Source organism: Tachypleus tridentatus, chromosome 9, assembly GCF_004210375.1.
Source record: "Tachypleus tridentatus isolate NWPU-2018 chromosome 9, ASM421037v1, whole genome shotgun sequence".
NCBI lineage: Eukaryota > Metazoa > Arthropoda > Merostomata > Xiphosura > Limulidae > Tachypleus > Tachypleus tridentatus.
In genome coordinates, this window is record NC_134833.1 from 43,533,567 (window position 1) to 43,557,708 (window position 24,142).

At 34.9% G+C, this 24,142-nt stretch overlaps 1 protein-coding gene across 1 annotated transcript in view; it reads right to left on the reverse strand.

Moving 5' to 3' along the window:
- The window catches only part of LOC143225152 (xylosyl- and glucuronyltransferase LARGE1-like), an 83,365-nt gene extending 79,339 nt beyond the window's left edge, over positions 1 to 4,026 (reverse strand). Inside the window, exon 1 of the mRNA XM_076454070.1 lies at positions 3,981 to 4,026. The gene's annotated coding sequence lies outside the window, so the exon portion shown is untranslated. The remainder of the gene's footprint in view (positions 1 to 3,980) is intronic.
- Between the last annotated feature and the right edge of the window lie 20,116 nt (positions 4,027 to 24,142).

A 24,142-nucleotide genomic window follows, 5' to 3' on the forward strand; every position in this document is an offset into this window, starting at 1 on the left:
CAACTGTAATTTGTATGTCAATGGAACAAGTCACTGGAACACAGAATGGGGAGATATCCAGCCAGAGAAAAAGAGACTTCTATATTACATATCCACCATATGAAACATTTTACACCACTCAGAAAACAGCTGGCTGTTAAAATTTGTAACTGATACAATATATATGGTATTAGTTTAATTATTATTTAATCTATATGAAACATGAAAAACTTGAATGACTGTTCTTTATATTTATTAACTCATTCAATATATCCCAAGTTCCTTTTTAAATTATATTTTTACTTTGGTACAACTGACTTTTACAATAAAACTTTTTAGTATTCTTTATTTTCCTTTAAATGCAAATTCCTTAAAACTTTTATTATACAGTATGCTATAAATTCTTTAGAGCTTTTAAAGTTCATTAACCACTTCAATTATGCATGATCCATTTAAACAGTGAGCCTTCTATTTCATGGAGACACAATTGTAAGCAACTCTTTTGTCATCAAACATCTGCATTCATAGGCTGTAAACATATGATTAGCTTATGCAATTGCACATTTTATTCTATCTTGCAAGTGTTTGAACTGGTTATTTTGACTTTGCTCCTCATTGTGATGAACAGTCCAGGTAGAAACCAAATAACCAGATCATCCATGATTATAAAACAACACCAGGGTTCATCCATCACCCCCAAACAACTGCCCAAATTAATGATACTTAAGAGAAGAAGGCAGCTCATCTCATTCCTAGTCTTTATAATTAAATTGCATGACACCAATGTACTAGATGTTCTCTGAACTAATTAATGAAACATCACTTGTGTTATGGGGATAGTAAGAATTACTCTCCCATATGCAATTGCGCAGTCTATTGTTTCTAGATTGAACCAAATTGACATTAGATAACTCTATCATAGAAAATAGTTTGCCCAATGAACAGGCAAAATTTACCGGTAAGCTCCTCAGTCTAGTCACTCCTGTATCAACCAGGAACTCTTTCACTCTTTAACCATGATAGGCACATGCTAAAATCCATCTAGCTCTAAGGTATTTGGATTGACCATCACCTTTTATTTTAGTAGATGCTGTTTGTTCCACTCACCACATTAGTGGCCAGGTCTGACATGGACTCCTCTAGTTTCCCAGAACTATAGCTGCAGTATTCATTGCCTGCTTTTGGCTCTCCTATACCTGCTGCACCATTGATTGAAACTCATAGCCTTGTCTACCTTGTTCTTCAGCAATGTATAAGCAGTTCACTTGAAAGTGACCCAATCCTTCACAGGTAAAACACATTCTTTGCTCCTCCCTTCCTAGGTGACACTCTTACACAGGCATAGAATGCAGCATATTAACCATGGGAGGACCAGCACAGCCAGGCCTAGTTACCATTGCAATGCTAGAATGTTTGGATGGTTGGTGGGCCATCAGGCAGGTTTTAACCCAGTTTAATACCACATCATGACAAAAACAGCCTCAGTAATTGTAATAATTTCTCACAATTAGCCATGATCATGACCAAATGAACTCCTTTTTCACTTCCCCACCATCTCCTGAGATGTTGTTAACATCAACAGCATAATGTCAGGGATTGCAATATTCTGACAAGTGGAAAGACTGCATGATGTGCTTGTCAGCTGATCCATGAATTTTGCTTGACCCCAAGCTCTTCAATGGTCTATGGCTATCTGAGCAATAATTCTAACAGCTGGAAGAGGTTCATCACTGCCCCATGATCTACTCACTTCACAATTTAGTACATGCTGTCTCAACTGCTGGTGATATAGCTCTGGTTGGTGGATAACATCCAACAATGAACCTCTAGTCTCTCTCTGATATTCTTGATTGGCTTAAACAAGAGCTGAAACGGACTACTGTGGCTGGGTTAAGTCTGGAAGTCCTATATAGGCTTGCCTCCTCTATTAAACTCACCAGACACCACACCATTGCACTGTTAATCCTCAGTGATATGTTTTCCTTGCGCTGTAGTTAATTGTTGGGGTAGAAGCATGAACAGCCATTCTAGCTCTTCTTTATAAATCATCAGTTGTAGCAAGACAAAATTCATGGACCTTTGCAGCATTGGCAAAAGTTTTACAACCAGAAAAGGGCATCTCTAGATTTGACAATTATCTCCCCTTGGTGATTGATTCCTCTTGAATGTAAGTTCTTCTGGTCAAGGAAAATGCTATATCCTTAACTCTAAAGCCCTTTTATACTTATTACATTAGAATAGGAATGAAAAAGCAAAATATACAACAGAATATTCTACAGTTATTGCACCAAATATTTCTCCTACATATCCACTCTGTTGTCTATTCAGGTAAAACAGAGTTTACCTTGAAGCTATTAAATAGATCCATTTAATAATTGGAAATTTGGTAAAAATATTTTATTATAAAGCAATGATAAATCACTTATTTCTTGAGTTATAAAGTAAAAATAAAGAGAGAAGACACAAGGTAAAATGCAAAATTAGCAATATTTACTATAATACAAAACAGACATGGTTTATGTGCTTGCTTTTATTTACATATGATTATTTCTTTTATTAAGATATCACAACCACTTCTCTTTCAGTCATCCAGAATGACTCAACCTCATGTTCCTTAGCTTGAAAGAAACATCGCATTTAACCAGAATAACTAGCACTAACCACAGAAATGGTCATTCCCATTACAACAGAGGTTTAGTGTGACCATAACATTTAAATACTGTCAGAGTGACTACTGAAGGTCAAAGGTCACTGCTGTTAATAACCTTTTACAATGGACAATACTATGGCAATAATCATCCCTCCCTCCCCAGGTATCCCATGTATAATCCACATAAAAATAACAAAGGCAGCCACAACAAAATTAACTTAATTGCTTTCTTGACCAGATGTTACGTGATACCTGCACATTGTAATGAACAATAAATAGATTTATAATAAATACTATAACAATATAAGCAGTCAGAAACCCTTGGTGTATTCATATACTACTCTTAAACGAAAGTCCAGACACACAGTTTTTCAAGTGCATTATTTTACTTTTTTAAAATTTATAAGTTTTGATCACATGTGATCAACACCAAGTAAATTGTTCTCTACAAATGATTAATAATGACCATACAACAGGTCAGAATGTTGAAGAAAATATCCACTCAAAAAACCTTTGTCTCTGAAATTTTATCTAAAGCATGCAGTGGATTTATCTTCCTTTCATCAAATATACCACCTTTACTGTTTCCATCAAAAACCTGTTTATTTGTAGTTACACACAAAGCTATACAATGGGCTTTATGTGCTATGCTTACCACAAGTATTATAACTTAGAATTTAGTAATATACATCTTTACACTTACTGCTATGCCAAAGGAGGCTCAATAAATTAGACAGATATGAATTTTCAGGTAGACTTATTTCTTCAGCCTGTATATATACTCCATTTTAACAATATTTTTACAGTATTCATTTCATTATCATTTACTTTATATGAAACACATAAACTTGAGTGTTTTTCTTTAGACTTATTAATTTATTCTAATCATTCCAAGATTTTTTTGAAACTATTACTTTTATCCAACTTATATTATAAAATACAGCCTTTTAATACTCTTTGTTTATCTTTGAATAAAAATTCCACAATGTTTTTGAACACCACAATATTTTATTATTTCTATTACAAGTATGAAGCATTTTGAATAAGGAGTTATAAATGAGTTAGTCTTGAAATTATCTATAAACATTATGTATTTATTACCAGCCATATTTACTGTATTCTAATGCACAAGACTTTCAGTATTATCCATGCTGTTAGTACCTTTTCTTTTATCATAATATTCATCATGTAAATTTTCACTAAATTTTCTAATAAAAATACTAGCTAAAATATTACGTTATATATTATACTTGTTATATGTTATACTTTATCCAATATAACAAGATTATGATTTATGCACAAATGTTGATACTTCATCATCTGTTCTACACATACATAATACAACCCTTACTGTTTCAGGAAATCATCAGTTTTTCTCTTGAACAACTGTAAAGGGCTGGCCTCAAAATCTGCTAGCCATAATTCATTCCATTAACTACAATCCTCTTGTTAGAAAAATAAAACTGCACTAACTGGAGCTTAGTCTGTTTTTATCAAATATTAAGTTTGTGTGTTCTCATTCTATTGTCGTCAGAATACAACTAAAAACAAATTAAAAGTCTTAATATTATCAACATCCCAAATAATCTAATAAACTTCACTAAGATCACCTTTCCTCAGGAGATCATAACTCATTCTCATATCATAACCCTTCCATCTCAATAATCATCCTATTAACTCTCCTATGAACCCATATGGAAAGTGAATATATTATTTCTCAAATACAGAGAGCAAAACTACATACAGTATTCTGCTGAAACCTAACTAGTGATTTGTATGGAGAAAAAAAACCTCTTTTAACTTGTAATTAATATATCTACAAATACACCCTAAAATCCTATTAACTTTACTACAAGAATACAGTGTTGTTTCAAATACTTAAGTGACTTATTCATTGCTGTACCACAATCATTTTCTTCAGTCATACAACTATTGTTGTTTCCATCTTTATTAAATCTGATACAAATTATGATAATCCAAATTCGTCACCTTGCACTTAATACAATTAAAGACCACTTACCAAATATTTATGCAATTTTCCAACTGATCAAGTTCAATCTGTAGTAGATTAACATCACATCATCAACATGGCCAGAAATAACCAAGAGACTAATGTTATGTAACAGTTACTAATTTATTAAATATGCCCTTATTAATATCATTCATGTATTATAAATCACGCATGTATTATAAATTTGTTTCTTTTGTTTTCAGAAAAATATGGACGATGTAAGCCCACTTACACTTGAAAATGTCTCACAGAACATGGCGTTGCATAATATTATGCAGTGAGAATGAGGGACAGCACACAGATACACTGGATACATAAGATATATAGATGGGTAAGGACTTACGGGCCACCCTGTATATTTCTACGAATGTTACAACCTACTACATCTATTGTTTCAACTACTTGACTTGCTGTATTTATCCTTGATTTCCCCTTTTACATCTTTAATAAATCAATCAGATATTATTTTCTATGTATCCTTTTCCACTATTTAAAAGTATCCACACATCTTCAATTAAAAGCAATCTGTTTTCAACAATTTATCATATTTGTTCCACATCACCTTTTAACACATTATTTCAAGATACTAATGATCAGTATTTTCTCATGACCTCAGAATCTGTCTTTCTGATAACTATGAACTAAACTTTATTTCATTTTATTTTAATGTTTGACAAAACACTGAATCTAATTATATGCTGCCACTCTTCACTAAATGATATATATATATATAGAACAAGCAGCCACTGAGTTATCCATAAGAAAGTACAAATTTGAAATCTAAACATTACTTTTCAGGAATTCATCACTCCCCATTTCAAACTCCTGTAAAATGTCAGCTTTCACAGCTGCTTACCAGAACTTGTTCCATAAATCAATCACCCTATGAGAAAAATAAAACTCCTAATTTTAGCCTAGCCTGTCCACTCCAAATGTTAAACATGTGCCCTCCTGTCCCAAAATTACCTTCAAAATATAGTACAAAGAAATCAAAAGCCATTCTCTTACTGAACCCCTAGATAATCTTGCATATTTAAAAAATATATCTCTTTTTTTTATATTTTTAAGAAGAGGTAAGAAATCTTAACCTATCCATATAAAAGCACCCTTCCATCCCTGGAATCATCAATCTAGTAGTCTCTCTCTGATCCCTTTCCAAAAGTCAATATCCTTTCTTAAATAAGGAGACCAAAATTATGTCAAGAGATGCCCATATAACTTTGCACAATTTCTTACTAAATTCTACTTACCAAAATTAAATTTTATATTTTTACTAGATAGGTACAAAATTGTGAAAAACTACATCTGGATTCTAAATACTACATATAAATAGAAGAAAGATCAAACCACTTTGCATTTTCATATTTTTAAAGCTTTGACTTAAAAGTGATTTATTTCTCCAGTAACTTTTATATTCTTGAAAGCCAGATATTTAGTTGTTAATAATTAGTTTTCCCCACAAAAAAAATACATTCAGTTATTAGTTTGATAACACAATCTAATATTGCTTAAATTTTAACACTGGGCAATTTGCCACCACAGTAAAAAGATGTACACCATACTCTCTTACACTAGTCATAATCTGGACAAACAAGATTAAATTTACATCATATGAACTATTTCAATAGACTTATTTATATTCATAGATACTGATTGCAAGATTAAACTGGTAATTATCTCTATGTGAATCACTAACTAGGGCTTCATTGTTATACTGTTTAGAGTTTTGTTCTTACATAAGAAATAATACTGACTTATACAGTTATTGGAAGGATTTAGAGCAGGGTTACTAGGATGATTCTAGAGATAAGAGTTATCTCATACAGATTAGTTCAGCTTTAATTTATTTTCTCTTGAGAAAAGAAGGGTAGCACTCACAGATAACTCTAATTTGAAATTCATAAGAATTAAAATAATCCACATAAATTGAAGCTTTTTATTTATTTTTATACATTTTTCCAGTTTTAAATGTGAAATATACTGAATAATCTAATGATAAGCAATATTGAAAAAATAACATATCCAATTTGTCTAGTACCAGTGGTATAGTTTTTTGTTTGTTTTTTCATGTATATTAGGTCTGTCACTACTTAATACTAGGTTTGAATCAATTTCTTTGGTTTGTCAGCTTTGTTTAATTAAAACATAACACAAAAGCTCATTCTACTCTCCAATTATTATTGAAGTTTTCTGACAATGTTGATGTAACTGTAACTTGAAAGCTTAAAAAAATTACAGCTTACTTCTAAACCTTTTTTTTCAAAATGAAATTGAGTTTATACTTCATACTACAAAACTAACTTAAATGTTTCATATTTCTTCTAAACAGTTATATATATTTAATTTAAACAAAATTAACGGTGTTCTGATAAAATAACACTAATATTATTATTACACTAGAGATATCTAATATATTATTACACGGTTTATAAAATTCATATAGTAAATTTATACATTTCCTTACGTGAATTCATTCCTACTAGTACTACTTCTGCTGAAATTCCACGCATTATACCGGTGAAGTATCAATATTGATCCCAAAGAATGCAAAAAAAGGACTAACAGAATAAAATGAAATTTTTCTTTTCCTAACATGTGTAAACATTTCACGAAATTTAACATACTTTTAATTTTCAGTTCTTGCAGAATACACGTACGGTAATAAAATTAAAAGATCCTTTTCCAATTACTGATTCAACATAAGCTTTTATCACACCAAATATCATAAAAAAAAAACAGCATAAAGATACTTCAACTCAGATATATATGAAATAAATCGACTAATCTGATATTATAGCTCATAATGATGAACTGTTTTGTTTTGTTTTGTTTTCAAACTGTATCTAAAATACATCTTAATCAACTAAATTGCGTTAAAAAATGAAAACTAACAATACCAAGAAACATGAGACTCTTAGTATAACTTGTGTATGGTAATAACCAACAAGCTGCTGCCCCCCAGCGGCATGTCTGCAGACGTACAATATTAAAAACAGGGTTTCAATAGCCGTTGTGGACAGAGCGATTTGTTTGTTTGTTTGTTTTTTAATTTCGTACAAAGCTTCTCAAGGGCTATCTGTGCTAGCCGTCCCTAATTTAGCAGTGTAAGACTAGAGGGAAGGCAGCTAGTCATCGTCACCCACCGCCAACTGTTGAGCTACTTCTTTATCAATGAATAGTGGGATTGACCGTCATATTATAACGCCCCCACGGCTGAAAAGGCGAGCATGCTTGGCGCAACAGGGATGCGAACCTGCAATCCTCGGATTACGAGTCGCACGCCTTAACACGCTTGGCCATGCCGGGCCGGACAGAGCCAAGACAGCACATTGTGTAACTTTGTACTTAATTACAAACAAACAAACAAATTGTCAAGCTGTACTTTTGTAAACTATGTAAAATAAGCACTGCTATTAGTTTTAAAATTAAAATGATTTTAAACCAAGTTAAAATTCATTTTAACCATCTGGAGATCAGTTATTTATTTCAGACAAGCTGGGATGCCTGTCCTTTGTCTGGATTAACCCCCCAGTGGCTTAGCGGTATGTCTGCGGACTTACCACACTAAAAACCGGGTTTCGATACCCTTGGTGGGCAGAGCACAGATAGCCCATTGTGTAGCTTTGTGCTTAATTCAAAACAACAACAACAATTGTCCAGATTGTGAACTTTAAAAAAATCCTAACATTCTCACAATTTATTTATCACATAACATATTATTATAATATTCATTATTATTCTACCAAAAGTTTTGTTTGACCATTAAGAACAAAATGTGTATCTATTTAAAACATAGTATATACTGTGCGTTGGTCAGGATGACTGTGTAGGATGGAAGAGGTAGCGGTCAACGTTGTGATGGTAAGAATGCCTTCTGTTACTCACCTTCAATATCCAGCTGTTATGTCCTTCCATAGTTTTGACGTATTTAAAGATAGTCATTGGCCACAAAAGTGTTTTATGGGCAGAAGTTGAAAGATCACGGGTCAATGTAACATTTTTCTTTTGTTAATTTATGAGGATGTTCTCATTGTTAAATGGTTTCATTTTGTGATATTTTTTCTTTTAAATCATTGTCACCAGGTGTGTACAAGTACAGTTGTTTAAAAAAACTTCTTGTTGTAATTGTAAGGTATTCAGCCGACTTATTACCATATACGCCTTAAAATGAATATTTTTAAAGTTTTAAACCACGCTTTTGTGAAATTTTTACTCCTTTTTTTAAGAATAGTTTTATTTAGCGAGTATTTTACATTACGGTTAAAATAATTATTTTGTTTCTCAAACAGTAAATCGTTAATGTTTGATTTTTTTTCAGTTTGAAGTTCTAGACTCAAGAGTCAAGGGTGGTTTTATCAACCAGGAAATAAGAAGAGGGTCTGTGGTACAGAAAAGCTTTTGCTAAGCCATTATTTAAAATGTAATTTTTTAAAATTGTTTTGTTTTTCAGAGCTTCCAATCTAGATTAAGAAAATTACTCAAGTAACACTTCATCCCTGCTAGGTTTGGTATATTCAGATAACCGTTCAAAAATTGCTAAATATCTGCGTTATTAGAGGAAAGGTAGCACGTGACGTAAATACAGTTATATATTATGTCGGCGAATCAGACAATAGTCATGGTATACCATACCCTAGCGATTGATTTGTAGTGAACAAAGATGATGTACGCAAGAGTTACATTTTATGTTCAAACCAGAATCTGTTGGGCTATTGTTTCTACATATGAAATCCATAAACAAAAACGTGTTTTCTTAATAATACAGTTGTTACATTTTTTAAAGTTGCAGGTTAACTTAAAGCTTTCTGCGACTTCAATATTATTTTTCACTTTCATGATCCATTAGCGTTTCCAAGTGAGATTAGGTTTACCTTCATGTAACATTATTTGGTGTTCATTAAGTTTGATTAACCCGAATTTTGTTGTTTTAGAAGTAGTTTAGTTTTATTTTGCCGAAGTTATATGTGCTACCTTTGCAATTTGAAATAGTTTTATGTGTTTTCATTGAAAATATTTTGGAGTTATAACTTTTAATGTTAACTTTGGAATTTTGTTTCTTTTCAGTTGTAGTGATAGCACTATGCAACACAAATTTTGTTCCTGGATAGTATGTATTATTTCTTAATTGCTTATGTTGTAAAAGTACAGAAAATGGCCATTATTCCCTTCAAACTTTGCTTTTGTGACCTGGATAACGAAATTTAGAAATTAACCAATTTTCTATGAAAAACTAGCAAATTTGCACATTTTCATATACATAAGGTCTGAATAAAACAACATATGAATCAAGATTTACATGCATTTATACTGAAGTTATACAAAAATGTTTAGAAGTGAGTAGTTTTTCGAGATTTGCGACTGTAATGTAAATCACTTTCACGTATCAGCTCCCAAATATAGTCTCCCATCATGTTTTCGTTATACGCTCATTGGTAACGGCGTTCAATGTCCAATATATCTTGGTGAAAGAGCTCGCCTTGCTCCTTGAGGTGCATCGAATGAGCTAGGGGAAGAGACGGATACTTATTACCGTTATGGAGCAGCACAGCTTTGAGGCTTCTGGATGAGCAATAAATGAAGAGACGCCACTCGTTCGGGTTACAGACAATTCTAATTGCCTCGCACAGACCGAATACAATGTGGCAGAAGCAGAGCCCATCTTGACGAGTGGAGAAGTTTGAAAAATGTCGGTGACGCTTCCTCTGACTTGCGACTTCCACACTTTCATCGAACAAATCCCATTCCTTTAACCAAGATGTCAAAAGCTCGGCAATCGACTTTGTGAGACCAAGATCTTTGATCAAGTCACTGAGGTCTCTTTGGTTGGGGTAGTATGGGTTTCTCTCACTAGCTGCACTTCTAAAATTGTAATCTGAATCCTCAATGTCCACCTCCTCTTCTGATTTGCTGCTCTCTTCTGAGGATGGCTGCTTTCTCTCTGGCAGAGTGGGTACAAGGAGGTCAGAGCAGTGGGGAAATGGATAATTGAAGGTCCGGATACATGATACCAATTGCATTCTTGCCAGCCCGACGTTTGGAATGATCCACCATGCAGAAGTAGCAATTGCTTGAGTGGTCAGCGGGCTCAAATTCTTGAAATAGCGAACTTCATGGCTTTCTTTTCCCCTCTGTACCATCCTGCAAAAGAGCAAAATAAAATTGTTATTTTGAAGAATAAATTTATTTTATCCACAACTAATATGTAAGAGGTTCATACGAAATATTTTGTATGTGATATTTTTTCTATACTATTGGATAAAAAAATTAACATATATTTAAATTTTAAAATGTCGAATTTGTTATAATATAAAATCTTACTAGTCAAGCAAGCAGAAATTGTCCGTTTTACCTTCTAGAGTTTTTTTTGCAATGCTCACAGGTAAAGTGAGGTGCCTAGAATTTGTCTTGATCCCCGACACGCATGCCGAAATATGCCTTGTAGGCTTCACACATTTTAGCAGATGCTGTCGCAGAGTATCTTTTCACTCTTTTCTTGATATATTGGCCACATACATAGCAGAATGCGTCTGGAGAATACTTGCAGCTTCTTAATGCCATCTCTCATAAAATCAGATAGGTCTATGTGTTCACTTAGGCAACTAGAACTAAACTGAAATGGTGAGTGGTGAGCCCCTGAATATATATATATATATTACTATAGAAAGTTCTAGAAAATTCTAAAAGGTTTTTGAAAATTCTTGTAAGTTCTACAACATTCTAGAAAATTCTTGTAAGTTCTGCAACATTCTAGAAAATTCTTGTAAGTTCTGCAACATTCTAAAAAGTTCTTAAAAATTATCTATCGGCTACTCAGCACTGAATCTACCTGGAATATTCTGGAACATGGATAAATTTGAAAATTTCATTACCCAGGTCACAAAGTTTGAAGAAATAAATAGGTCTCTTCCATTTACTTTAGGCATAAGCAATTGGGAAATAACACTTTCTGCTCAGGAACAAGAAAAAGTATAAATTTTGTTACATAGTATAGTTTAACTTAGGAGGGGTGGAGGTATATCGAGCTGATGTACCTCCACCATAAGTTTGTTTGTTTGTTTTGGAATTTCGCACAAAGCTACTCGAGGGCTATCTGTGCTAGCTGTCCCTAATTTAGCAGTGTAAGACTAGAGGGAAGGCAGCTAGTCATCACCACCCACCGCCAACTCTTGGGCTACTCTTTTACCAACGAATAGTGGGATTGACCGTCACATTATACACCCCCACGGCTGAGAGGGCGAGCATATTTAGCGTGACGCGGGCGCGAACCCGCGACCCTCGGATTACGAGTCGCACGCCTTACGCGCTTGGCCATGCCAGGCCCTCCACCATAAGCGTAATGAAACAACCTTTATTCATACACTACTAGAAAGTTGCCTTTGTCTTATTTTTTGTTATTATGCCTTTGTTTTTGTGACTAAAATACTTGTGACGTTGTATCTTTTGGTTTCAGTCTTTCTTTTAGAATACCTCAGTTCGATATCATGTACTCAATATACACCTTAGTGCATTAAGTTTATAAAATTCAGCTAGCGAGCATAATTCTTGCAGCTCTGCTAGGATATGTCCCACAGGTAGTTTAGAAGTTTAAAATTAAATGCAGGAAAATGTTTGCAGTGTTTGAACTCAACCAAAATGTGGGTCGTTAACTCTAGAAACCTATATTTTATTGTAGAGAACTGTCTTTAAGTGGCAATAGTTGGAATCTTTTTGTCTTCCAGGCAAAATGGTCATCTACCCTTCCCACATTTTACTGCCCCTCTTCCTGTCCCAAATGGGCATGAGAATGTGATAACATTCCTTTGAAATTTATGAAAAAATTACCATTTTTCTTTCGCCTGTGATGCATATTAGTCAGCTGGTAAAGTTTTGAAGGGGTGCGATTTTTTACAGTTGGTGTCTGTAACTTGGTGATAAATTTGAACAATGAATGAACAGCACACAATTTATTTGCTTTAAAATACAATATACAAATGAAGTAAAATGTATATATAAATATTTGTTTGTGTGTGTTTCTTATAGCAAAGCCACAAAGGGCTATCTGCTCAGCCCACCGTGGGGAATCGAACCCGTGATTTTAGCGTTATAAATCCGGAGACGTACCGCTGTACTAGCGGGGGGCTAAATATTTGTTACACAGTTAGTCAATACAATTGAATCCAGAGCTTTAAATTGTTCTTCTTTTCCTAAAAATTTCACATGACCCAGTTCAGTTACACTAGAACCAAAACGATAAAATGATATCACAGTGCAATTAATGATGAATTTGCTAACGTTACCTCATGGGTTACCATTATTGTATCCAGAGCTTTTTCTCATTTATGTCAAAAGTTTATAAAAGCTGGTTTAATTATTTTAGAACATACACTGACAAGGCGAATTATTCTAGTCTACCTTGCTATTACGATACAATGCTGTGAGGTTTACTTTATAAATCTTTTGTCATGACTAAACTCATACACAGTCCAACTTCGATTTTATTTTCTTAACTTTTTGCATCTGCACCTACATATGACAAGCGACAGAAAAATATATAAATATTTAGCCTTCTAGTAACAACAGTATTACGTATAACGAAAACACTTAGATAATTCGAGTAAGATGACGTTAACAATATTACAAAAACTTCGTACAACAATTAAGCGATACACACAACATATGGCTCGTACCGTTACGTAAAGAAACTTGTCATAACTATTGCTTTTAAAATAATTAATTTTAACTTGTTATGAAAACTAAATATTTTCTTGATGTTAAATCATTAAATACACTAAATAATAACTTTTAAGCTAAAGAGTCTTGTGTATCCAACACATCTCAAACAGAGAGAACTTTAGTTTCTTTGTTCATGTGAGGATTCAAATTCAGTACTTGTGGTATTTTCTGAACATTAACAGTTGATCGAATAAGAAAGAACATGTTCATGAATTTGTTTGCAATGACACTTTGATAAAATAACTATCTATGAGTTGTTTGAAACTGTTCCATTTGTGTAAGCTCAAGGATTCATTGCAGTTTTAGGCCCGGCATGGCCTAGCGCGTAAGGCGTGCGACTCGTAATCCGAGGGTCGCGGGTTCGCACCCGCGTCGCGCTAAACATGCTCGCCCTCCCAGCCGTGGGTCGTTATAATGTGACGGTCAATCACACTATTCGTTGGTAAAAGAGTAGCCCAAGTAGCCCTAAATTAGGGACGGCTAACACAGATAGCCCTGGAGTAGCTTTGTGCGAAATCCTCAGATTACGAGTCGCACGCCTTAACACGCTTGGCCATGCCGGGCCCGATAAATTTAATCCTCATACCCACTGCTGTATCGAAGTATATCATTCAATACTCTCCTCAGAAAAGACTCGTGAATGGAAATAGTACAGTATTTCTGAAAGCGTTTGTAATAACAAAACATGGTCACATAACATACTTCATATACCCAAAAGCTGTGTTTGCTAATAAGCCAGTAACATTAATCCTTTATGGATCATCAGTTTATGTTTACCATTTTTGTGCAATAAACTCACTTTAACGATAAAAAATATAGGTTTTTAGATCATGAGAACAGCAGGGAGTTCCGAGATTGGTGGACAGAAAAATATCGTGTAATTGAGAAAAAGATAAAACGTTATACACCTTTGCACGCGAAACTCAAATCAAATAATTTAAAATCTGAACGCAGAAGGAAGCTACAAAGACAATTCATCCAAAATAAAGATACCGCACTAAAAACACAAATAAACATAATAATAAAAAATAAGATATGAAATACGACATCTAACACAAGACAGCTAGGACAAATTCTGTTCACAACTAAATGACAAACCGACTCAAAACAATTCTAGACACACTTAAAACGGTTCACCAACACAGGAAATCCAAACAATAACTCCTGACCTTTGTTTAAAATTAAGCACAAAGCTACACAAGGGGCTCTATGCTCTGCTCACCACATATATCGAAACCAGCTTTCCAGCGTTGTAAATCTGCAGACATGCCGCTTTGTCACTGGAGACCCCCGTTTTTTAGAAATAGAAAATAAAATAGCCTACACTAACACTGAAAAGGTAAAAGTATTTAAAGAATACCTCCAAAACATACTTAAAACACATCAGAAATCAGATATAAATACACACTTCATCAATAGCTTTGTAACTCTTAACAAAACCATGTATACACCAAAAATTCCCTATTAACACGCAAATATAATTACAGATACAGATGAAACCGTATCACTCATCAGCTCATAAAAACAATCGCAGAAACAGAAGTAACAGTAGCTATAAAAGCTAGAAAAACAAAGTACCAGGAGAAAATAGCATACAATTTATCCTTCTCAAATATGTAACACTTAAAATAATTTTAGAGCTTAGATTTTAAAAGGTGTAAAAATATCAGTATCAGCAGTCATTACGTGTTTCGAAATTATAAATATATATGGCCCGGCAGGCCAAGCGTGTTAAGGCGTGCGACTCGTAATCTGAGGATCACGGGTTCGCATCCCCGTCGCGCCAAACATGCTCGCCCTTTCAGCCGTGGGGGCGTTATAATGTGACGGTCAATCCCACTATTCGTTGGTAAAAGAGTAGCCCAAGAGTTGGCGGTGGGTGATAATGACTAGCTGCCTTCCCTCTAGTTTTACACTGCTAAATTAGGGACGGCTAGCACAGATAGCCCTCGAGTAGCTTTGTGTGAAATTCAAAAAACAAAAAGAAACAATAAATATATATTGCTAATCGTGGCGTCTCTCTGAGCGTTTGTCTGTCTTCCGTTTGACAATCTGCGTTCGTAGGTAGACTTCAACATTTGCTTTTAAAATCACCAGACCCGGCATGGCCAGTTGGTTAAGGCACTCGACTCGTAATGCGCGGGTTCGAATCCTCGTCACACTAAATATACTCGCCCTTTCAGCCTTGTGGGCGTTATAATTTACGGTCAATCCCACTATTCGTTGGTAAAAGAGTAGCCCAGGAGTTGACAGTGGATGACGATGACTAGCTGCCTTCCCTCTGCTCTTACACTGCTAAATTAGGGGCGGCTAGCGCAGGTAGCTCTCGTGTAGCTTTGCGCGAAATTAAAAAACAACAACAAATAAACACTTTAAAATCACTAAACTCTGAATACATGCCAGTTTCTTGGAAGCAAGCGACTGTTCTTATATTCCATAAAGAAGGAAAGCTACCAAATAAACCAAACAACTACCACCTGATCAGCCTGACCAGCTGTAGAGGAAAAACAAATCATGAAAGAAGAATAACTAATATACTCTCGAATTACTTAGAAGTAACTTCAGAATTTCAAAATGGATTTAGAAAACTTAGAAAGGTTACTAATCACTTGATGAGATTAAAAGAAACAATTATATACAGTTTCAATAAAAACGAATGCACTGTCGTCTGCTTCCTCGGTATTGAAAAAACTTTCAACAGCCCGGTATGGTCGAATGGTTATGGCGCTCGACTCGTAATCTGAGGGTAACGGGTTAGAATCCCCGTCACACCAAGCATGTTCGTCCTTTTAGCTATGGGAGCGTTATAATGTGATGGTCAATCACACTATTCGTTGGTAAAAGAGTAACCCAAGAGTTGGCGGTGGGTGGTGATGACTAACTGCCTTCCCTTTAGCTTTATAATGCTAAATTAGGGACGGTTAGCGCAGATAGCCCTCGTGTAGCTTTCTACGAAATTAAAAAAACAAACCAAGCTTTCGACAGTGTGTGTGTGGCACAATGGTCTCAGGTTACGTATGGAAGAAATGGAACTACATCTGGGAATTATTTGTTGGCTATCCAACTTCCAGGAAAATAGAAGTTTCAAAATAAATATTATGGGAATATTTTCTGGGTTATTTACCTCAAAGACAGGTGTCCTCCTAGGAGGGGTAGTTAACCCTATTGTATTCATAATGTATGTGAGCAATATGCCCAAAACTTTGTGTATGGATCACAATTTGTAGACGATGTTGAGTTCTGGAGAAGTTCCTCTACTCCATCCATAACAGCAACAAATCTGCAACTATTATTAAATAATACAGAAGAGTACTGCCAAAAATATCGCATAAAATAAATATTCCAAAAGTCAATTATTAACTTTCACAAGACAAGTTTGTTTTTTTGTTTTTGAATTTCGCACAAAGCTACTCGAGGTCTGTCTGTGCTGGCCGTCCCTAATTTAGCAGTGTAAGACTAGAGGGAAGGCAGCTAATCATCACCACCCACCGCCAACTCTTGGGTTACTCTTTTACTAACGAATAGTGGGATTGACCGTGACATTATAACGCCCCCACGGCTGAAAGGGCGAGCATGTTTGTCACGACGGGTATGCGAACCCACGACCCTCAGATTACGAGTCGCACGCTTGGCCATGCCGGGCCCTTCACAAGACAAACAAAACGTGAAGAATACCCCACCCAAATTATATATGAATGGAACACTTCTCCAGACCATGACCTCGACAAGATGTTTAGGTTTAACATTCGAACCAAAGCTAATATGGGTGGAACACACAAATAATAAATTAACCCAAATGTAAAAATGCACAAGTTATACAAGTTAACCAACGAAAATCAAGAAATCTCCCAAACAATATCATAAAAATATAAAAAATATATGCCACATTATCGAATATGCATAGATAAACATAGTATCAAAACACATAAAGAAACTGCAAACAATACAAAACTAATTAGTTACTGCAGTATTCAAAGTCACTCGTAGCACATCATCAAAATCTACACATCACTAGGCAAATACACTGCTGGCCAAAATCTTAAGGCCAATGAACATAAAGAAAAAAATATGCATTTTGCGTTGTTAGACTCAACCACTTATTTGAGTAGAGCTTCGAAAGATGAAAATAAGAAAAGGGAAAATAAAAAAAAAATTAATAGGGAAAATGTGAACACTATAAAATTAGCCTAAATATTAGCTGGTCAAAAGTTTAAGACCATACTGAAACGAAGCGTTAATCGGTAAACACGTAACTAAACTTAGTCATTTGTGTTTAAGCATTAGTCTTGTCAACATCTCCCACTGACATCTCCTGTCTTACATTAGCTAAAAACAAGGCAAAGGCTAAAAAGTTGATAGAGTTTGAGCGTGGCAGAATTGTCGAGCCGCAAAAGCAAGGTCTCTCTCAACGTGCCATCGCTGGTGAGATTGGGCGTAGTAAAACTGCTGTTGAAAATTTCTTAAAGACCCTGAGGGATACGGAACGAGAATTTCAAGTGGTCGGCCCAAGAAAATTTCGCCGGCGTTGAGCAGGAGGATTCGACGAGTTGTCCGGCAAGACACCAGTCGATCGTCGAACAAGATTAAAGCCCTTACGGATGCAGAATGCAGCTCAAGAATAATAAGACGGCATCTACGAGAAAAAGGCTTTAAAAACTGTAAACATCTTGAAAGGCCACGCCTCCTTGCACACCACGAAACAGTTCGGTTAAACTTTGCTAAAAAGCACCAAACATGGGACGAAGAAAAATGGATGAAGGTTTTGTTCTGTGATGAGAAACAATTTAACCTGGATGGTCCAGATGGTTTCCAACGTTACCGGCATGATAAGTATATACCACCAGAGACATTTTCTTCACGACACGGTGGAGGAGGATCCATCATGATCTAGGGCGATTTTTCCTTCCATGGAACAATGGAGGTTCAGGTTATACAGGGGCGTCAAACAGCAGCTGGCTACATTGGCATGTTAGAGAGAGCATCCTTATTGACTGAAGGCCCTCTTTTGTGTGGAAATGACACGATCTTTTAGCAGGACAACGTTGCAATCCACAATGCCCGCAGGACAAAGGACTTTTTCATGGCGAATAACGTGATTTTTTTGGACAATCCAGCGTGTTCGCCCGAACTGAACCCAATTGAAAATGTTTTGGGGTGGATGGCAAGAGAAGTTTATAGAAATGGACGTCAATTCCAAACAGTGCATGATCTTCGTGAAGCCACCTTCACCATTTGGAGTAATCTTCCAGCCAGCCTTCTGCAAACGCTTATATCGACCATGCCAAAGCAAATGTTTGCAGTTATTCGCAATGAAAACCATGCAACTCACTACTGAGAACTCTTGTTGGGCATTTCCTACCCTGTTTAGGACTTCTTTTTGATATGGTCTTAAACTTTTGATCAGCTAGTATTTAGGCTAATTTCATAGTGTTCACATTTTCCCTATTAAATGCTAAAAAAGTTTTTTATCTTTATTTTCCCTTTTCTTATTTTCATCTTTCGAAGCTCTACTCAAATAAGTGGTTGAGTCTAGAAACGCAAAAAGCATATTTTTTTATGTTCATTGGCCTTAAGATTTTGGCCAGCAATGTATACAAGTCATAGCTGATAGACTCTTGCGTAATGCTCTAAATTATCATTGACACTTTGAGAAAAATTGGCAAAAGAACAACCTGCTTTGTGAACTTGATCGCTGCTGCATACATGATGAAAGTAGATCTAAGTACCTCTTTCTGTTTTTTTTAATTTGTATTTTAGAAATAGACATTTAATAAGGCCTCCTAATACTATCGACCCGGCATGGCCAGATGGGTTAAGGTATGCGACTTGTAATCTGAGGGACGCGGGTTCGCATCCCCGTCGCACCAAACATGCTCGCCTTTTCAGCCGTAGAGGTGTTATAATGTGACGGGCAATCCCACTATTCGTTGGTAAAAGAGTAGCCCAAGAGTTGGCGGTGGGTGGTGATGACTAGCTGCCTTCCCTCTAGTCTTACACTGCTAAATTAGGGACGGCTTGCACAGATAGCCCTCGAGTAGCTTTGTGCGAAATTCCAAAAACAACAACAACATCGTTATGTGTAAGACTTCACAAGACCGAACATTAGTGACGTTATCCTCTATATAAGAATGTTAATACGGATACCTACAAAGACATTCCAGGTAACGTAAATGGTTACCAACTCTACCTGTTTGTTCTTGGTAAAACAGAGGCTTAGAAAATGGTGTTCTATTTTCATTAGTCTCTAAGTATTTGTAGGTCATTTCCTTAATTGTGTCTTGTGACTGAAACTTCTAGCTCAATGGATTCAAGTTTCCAAACACAAGATAAAGTCCACTTCAACAAAATTTGAGTTGCCGATTTACTGACAGTTCATATCATAGCCAAATTTAATTTCTATGTTTCAGTTAGTTTTGTTATTATAATCTCTCTGTGAACATAATTATAATTTACCAAACTGTTGTACACATTTTCATATCACATGTAGTTTGGCTTACAGTTACTTCATAACTTCTTGAAGACATTGTAGAACATCTGCACTGGGAACCAAATCTACAATAAACCACAATTCTCATCCATCCAAACATAAGCAGATTTAGGGAACAACCAGAAGATTGCTGTTTTATTGTACAGAGTTCCACTATAGTGTGCCCTGAGCTTACCAGCTTTACAAGCATCCACTTGAGAAATTGTATAGCTCTTTCAACACCTAATATTTGCCACAACTTGGTAAGTAGCAGACTATTGAACTATGACGTTTAATACGTGCAAATTTTTTGTGGTGCTCTAAAGTTGGGAGTCCATTACTGACTGTGTTAAATACATGCTGACTTAGCAGCCACAGATTGTGTTAAGTTCATGATGGTGGATAAACTATGTCATCTTGAAAAAGTAATCAGTAATTATCTCTTTTAACTTACCAGCCACAAACTGTGTCAAGTGCATGCTGACTTCTCAGCCAGAGACTGTGTTAAGTGCATGTAGGTGGATCAACTGTGTCCCATTGTCTATTCCTGGAAATGGTCAAGTACTAGCCAGAATTATTCTCTGCAGTGAAATGCACACAGTTTTCTGCCTAAACTTTCTCTAGCATAAACAGTTTTTATCCTAGTCATGGACATATACCACAACGTTCACATCATCTCACAACAGTACTACCACAAGTTGGCTGTAGTATGTAACACTCCATGGTGTTCTCTAATTGTTCATGTATGATATTCGTAGAATATCCTGTCTTAAAATACTCGATACTATTAACTTCCATTACTCGTTCTGTGCTGCATTTGCCATAATGTTAGTGTTCACATGCCAGTTTGTTTCACAATAAGCAACACAGAAGCTGTATCTGGATTCTTAAGTTGCTTCCAAGACTTCAACTGTAATGTGTATCTTTTGTTGACAAGCTGAACAGGGTGGAAGACCAGGCATCACATAAACGGGAAGGCAAACATTTTATCCTAGTAGTAACTGTTTGGAGGAGCAACTGGTGGATCAGTGTTGCATAATATTCTTATGAATACATTTTTCACAGTTAATTTCAAAAGCATTATACATTCTTGACTGCATAACTTGTCTAGCATGTTCGTGCAACTGAGAATAGTGTGGTAATAATCAATTAACCACCAAATCCATATTTTCTGGCATAAGTTGATTGTTAAATTTAGCCCACTTAAATTTATAAATTTTTCCATGTGTGCCAAACCAAATGATGAATTTCTTTAACATATCTGTTATTATCTGGATGGTTGTGTTCACAGAGCATAAGGATCAGCATACTTGATAAGTCAATACACAGTAAACAATGATTAATTACCTCATTCTGTCTGACAGAGGTCCTGCTATATCAAGGGATATTGACTGTAGTGGTGAGCCAGTATTCTATAGCCAAAACTTGTACTAAAATGGTAAATATTTATATTGTACTGGACAGATAATATATTTCCTGCAAAATTTCTTCACATTAGCATGACCAAAAGTAGTACGAGATCTTCTTTAGCATTTGCTTGCTCTGGTATTATAGGCACCATGCAGACTAATAGTTGCTTTATTGCCCTATCATTGGGCTCATTAGTTATAGTATAGTATTCCATTTCATACTCTCAATTAAATGTACTGGTTGAAATCAGAAAATAAATTAATATAATGTGAAAAGAAACATTTAAAAGTATGTAACATTTCATCCAAAGATGATTCATATAGTATGTGTATAAATTACTATGGTAATAGTGTGCCTGAGGAAATCTTTCAGAAGTTACTAGTGTATGTGGGTAGGTATGGAAATTTGAAACCTACATATACATTAATATACTTTGGTGATTATATATGTGTGAGACTTTGCATACATATACATGAAACTTTGCACAAAGTCATCCTCGAGTGGTTGCAACATAAAATGAACCAGTCACTGAGAACACAAAATGGAAACATTTGAATGAAAATGAAACAACTTGATCAAAATATTAAAATGTTGGGTTATGAAGTTGAATGTAGTTACTATCCTATCACATATTTGAAAGAAGAGCAGGCTTGTTTTATTCATCATAGGTACCAGAATCATTTCAGTTTTCACATTCAAAATTTCAGCAGGTAATGGATGAGAAATATAGAAATAGATGAGAGCTAACATATAGGCTTGTGCCACACTTTTAGGATTTTTCTTTTGAATTTTGTGCAAAACTACACAAGGGCTATATGCACTAGCTATCCATAATTTAGCAGTGAAAGACTAGAGGGGAAGCAACTAGTCGTCACCACTATCCACCAACTCTTGGGTCACTGTTTTACTAACAAGTAGTGAGATTGACTGTCACATTATAATGTCCCCATAGCTAAAAGGATGAGCATGTTTGGTGGAATAAGGATTTGAACCTGCAAACCACAAATTATAAATCAAGTCCTCTAACCACCTGGCCATGCCAGGCCTCACTTGTAGGAAAACAGTTTGATCTATGCTTTGAAAGTTTTAGCTGTTAACATCCTAGTTATGTTGAACTTAAATGTGAATGAGTAACATGAAATTACTTGTGAAAACTAAAATTCATAAACAGCATGACTAAACGTAACAAATGTACGCAATATTTTATGTGTTATGCAAGATATTTACAGTCATACAGATTGGCTTCTTTCCAATATACACACTTTTCTGCATATATTAAAATATTTCAGTGCAAGACCAGTTACAATGCAGGAGAATACAAACTGTGTATGTAATGCTGGAGACAAGATATACATTTGGTCATATGAGGTATAGCTCCTATTCTCTGTGCTCAACTTGTTGCTAAAGAAAGTAACATGGGCAAGGATACACAGGTACTGATGTACTTCTATGGTCAGAGGAATCAGGTCAGTATTTGAATATGTTCAGTCTATACTTATCATTATTGAGGTTGTTCCTTCTCACACCCATCAATGCTCTCCTACTGCTTCCAATCTCTGTTGGTATGATAATTAGATGGTAATGGAGGGAATGTATTGGAGTTAAACACTAACTGAAGCCTACCAACATAACTATGATGACCTCAGAGTGCACAGCTGAAGTTCAGGTTAAGCTTAAGACACAAGATTAACCATGGAACCATGAACAGCCCATGTTTTGAAAATCTTGGTACTTTTATTTAAGACTAGGTTTCCCAAGTGATCAAACTTAGAAAAGGTTTTAGCAAGCTTCTTTTAGATATAAGACCACAGTTAAAGAGTTACTGGTCATAAAGTGATTTTTAATTTAAGCATAGAATTTGATTTCAGATAAAGGAAGGATTTTTTTTAACAGTTTAAACATTAACATTTAAATTAACAGTTTTAATTGTTATTTTAATACACTAGGTTCATTTTATTTTATTTTTAATTTGATTTAGTGTAATTTGAAAGGGAAGCACATTAAACTAATAAGAACAACAACTAAAATTTTTCACAACTTTCTTAGCAATTCTCCATATCCACTAAACACACTTGATCTTTCATTTTATTTCTTACTGGATTGTGGTTTTATCTTAAATATAAATTGGGATTGGAGTACTCATATCCCATCTCCTATTGTATCACAAAGTTCGTCAGAGTTCTGAGATAAACACAGTCCATATATCAGTACCCTTGAGGTTGAAGTTGGTCCTAATTGACTATACTGAGGTAAATTCACATGTGAGAAAATATCAAGAGTATTAATGAATATATATACATGTACACTGTTGTACTCAATGTATTTTAAATGCTATAAATGGTTTGTTAACTGAATGAAACTGAGTTTTTGATAATGAAATGTGCCATTAGTTTCCAGTTAGCCACAGAAATATCTAGAACAATGGTTTATTATATAAGGGATGTTCTGTGAAGTGTCAAACAAACTGAGATAAAAAGAATCTTAGTCAAGATAAAAAAAGATGCACAAGACTTTGTATAAATGAGGGAATTAATTGCATGTTACTTTTAGTATTGTTGTTATGGATACATAATGACATTTGTAAACATAAGCCAAAAATATACAACAGTTTATAAGTGGTTTAAAATTACAGAATTATTAAAGGAAAAAAAAATAATTTATTGTGATTAAATGGAGTCGATGTTAACTTATTTTCAGCAAAGAATTTACAGTAGGGTTATTACGTGAAAGTAAAACAGAGTTCTGACTAAACTTCAACTGTTAAACATGGCAACAACAGTGTCAAGTGTTGCAATTCAAACATCACTTAAGATGATGAAATTATTAAGACTTTGTTAGTTTTAGAGCAAAGCTGCATAGTGCTGCCATGTCCACCATATGAAAAATTTAACACCAGATTTTAGTTTGTTTTTGA